Source organism: Physella acuta, unplaced genomic scaffold (assembly GCF_028476545.2).
Source record: "Physella acuta isolate Inbredline_101_S28 unplaced genomic scaffold, ASM2847654v3 ptg002565l, whole genome shotgun sequence".
NCBI lineage: Eukaryota > Metazoa > Mollusca > Gastropoda > Physidae > Physella > Physella acuta.
This window is the reverse complement of record NW_026734027.1, coordinates 1-3,040: the sequence shown is the minus strand read 5'-3', so window position 1 is coordinate 3,040 and position 3,040 is coordinate 1. Positions and strand designations below refer to the sequence as shown.

At 30.6% G+C, this 3,040-nt stretch overlaps 1 long non-coding RNA gene across 1 annotated transcript; it reads right to left on the bottom strand.

Annotated features, from left to right (window-relative positions):
* Nucleotides 1–384: 384 nt before the first annotated feature.
* On the bottom strand, nt 385–2,134 carry LOC131933586 (uncharacterized). Its single transcript, XR_009385074.1, has 2 exons — nt 1,853–2,134; nt 385–1,722 (listed from the first exon to the last, which is right to left on the bottom strand). It is a non-coding gene; the product is annotated as an uncharacterized LOC131933586 (long non-coding RNA).
* Between the last annotated feature and the right edge of the window lie 906 nt (nt 2,135–3,040).

Here is a 3,040-nt window from a genome sequence, read left to right as displayed (position 1 = left end):
ATTGACTGAGTAATTTAATGCCATTCATGATTCATATATTATTATTGACTTATTACTCCGTGTAAAAAAAAAATGTAGGTTTAAAATAAACTAGATCTAGTTATTGTAAATCGATTTATTAATATTTAATACTGTTACTACTATTACATAATAGAAATGCATAAGCACATATTACTTCACAAGTTCTTTAATGTACTTGTAATGAACGATATTACTTGGGTAGATGAAGTAGAGTAGACCTACACACACACCACATGGAAAATGGAAGTAGCAACTGGTTGCCTTTACGATACCTTCTCAACCCCCCCCCCCCCCCTTGATATTCAGTGTCTATATCAGGAGGCCATAATAAAATTATCGAACAAAATAAAAAGAAAACAGCTGTCAAAGTGTGTACCAGTGTTTATTACTACTGAACTATGCATACTGACATTTCAATGTTTGCTAAAAGAAATATAAATTATTAAAATACAGTAATCAGATTACCACATGAATTTTAATTTTGTCTAATAAAATAGAAACATTTAGGAGAATGGCAAAGTAAAAAAAAAATTTTTTTGCAATAATTTAAAATATGTTTATAAGAGCAAAGAAATAAATAACATAGTGACAACCTAAATTTAGCCCTTGTATAATCTACGATCAACACAGTACTGTAAAACAGTTACATAATCAAGAAATTAGCCTCTTCTCATTACGATCCCTCTTAAGAAGAAAAGTAGTATTAATTATCAAGGAATAAACATTAAAATATTGGTTTAAAGTATAATTACTAGTAGATCTAGATCTAACCCATTTATTGAATGTATGCTGGAAAAAAAAATAGGTGACGAAAAATTTCTTGCACCACTTTAGTCTCTTTAGTGTTAAAACAATTTTCTAAAGTATCAATTATAATTAATCTTTAGATACAATTAGCACATCTAAGGAAAAGAAGCACATTGACTACTGATTCTAGGATTATCTAGCTGATTTCAATTACCCTGAAAAATAAGTTTAGTAATTAATTAAAATGTAATTTTTTTTTTTTACACTATGAACACTAAACTTAATTATAAACATTGTTAGTATTAGTTTTCAAAATAAGTTTACAATTCACAGCAATCATTTTTTCAGTAACAATTTACAAAAACACTAATGTTTAAAAAATAAAGTTCATTTTTATACTAAAAATGAAAGAAGTACTCTGAAATTCTGATTAGCTATTATTCAGAAAGAAAAACAAGATTCCTATAAAGTCAACCACCAGTGATTCTGCCCGACAACTGAAATCCTCAGCATTATCCTCATCCTCTGCCCAGTAGCTTATGGTGTAAAGAGCTGACTTTTGTTTTGTTGCTGGCAGTCTTTTAATAGTCCTTCCACTGTATTGCGACACACCCTGATCACCTTGCTCCCACCAGCTGAACACCAATCAGATTTCCCATCAGATACCTCTCCAGCTGTCGCACCAAGAAAGGCTCAGTAGAAGTCAACAACGCTTCCATGACTTTAAGAAACAGAGTACATTTGATCGCCACATTGCGTTCTTGTAAATGAGCTTTATCAAAGGACCAGAAATTAACTTCCCAATCAGCCTGAGTGCTTGCAGCGCTGCATGAGAACCCCAGGCTTCTTGAGATCTGCAAGCAGTTGAATGTAGATTTTTGTTATGTCCCAGCAGCCACATCATTCTCTTTAAGATGAGCCTTGAATAAAGCTGGATCTCCATGAAAACTGTACCTGAAAAGAGAAGGGCAAATGGAATTAGAATTTAGCAGACCATTTCACAAAATATATATCTAGCACAACATATTGCAAACTTTATAAAATAAATATAAACATTAGAAATAAATTCAGTCTCCATACTTACTGAATGTACTTCCACCTGAGACATGGGTTGAACATAGAAAGGGCTGTACACAAGTTCCACCAACCTATTCCCAGTCACAAGCCTGTTCTCCTCAGCCGCTTTATCTCAGCCATCAAGTTTCTGATTACATTAGCAATCCTTCTTACACCTTGTTGGTCTTGCCTATAAGCAAATAAGATGTACAAAGAAAACAAACTGACCCAAGTTCTAGGCACACAAGTCTAGAATTAAATTAATATTAATAAAATTATCAAGTACTAAAATTGTCCTTAATAGGCCTAATTATGGATATTTACATAGGCCTACATTAATTTAAATATATAGGCCTACTTGATGGAGAATTATACCTGCACTAGTCTAAATCTATTCTTAACCATTTAACAATGTCTCACTATTTTTACAAGATCTATATCTAGACTAGTACTTGTATGACCTAATCAAACATAATGATTAAATGATTGTGTTCATCTACTAAATGTACTGAATTAAAATAAATAGGCTAATTAATGAATTGATATAGGCCTAGTCCTACTTAATACTTAATGCAGAATTAGATGAACACTTATATAATTATATAATTAATTAACTTATCTAGATTCTAGATCTAGGTCTAAATCTAGAATCTAGATCTATATCAAAATTATTAATTAACTAGCACCTTTTATTTCTTACTAGAATCTAGATTAGTGTAGGCCCTATTAGCCTATAGATAGATTAAATTAGATCTAGAATTAAACTAGATCTAGGCCTAAAGCTAGATTATTTTTTACTAGATCAATAGAGCTAGTAATCTGGATTCGTTTTTCTAAATCCAGAATCACTGAGAATCTATTAGGCTATCTATCTTATTAATAATATCATCTAGATCTAGATCTATTCTAGGCCTATTTACTACTATAATATAATAATAGAGTCTAAATTTTCTATTTTCTAGAGTCTAGATCTAGAAATCTAGATCAAAATTTAAGTCAACTTGTGTAAAAATCTTAAAATTAAATTAATGTAAAGTCTAGATCTAGACCTAATTGTCCTAATCAACCGTAATAATTTATTAAATGTAATGTAGGCTACTTAAACTAAATTATTAATATTAGTAGGCCTATAGTAATACTAATAGTAATCAAGTAATGCGATATTTTAATAATGTAAGAATCACAGGAAATTTGGCGCGAAATTAAGGCTCTATCG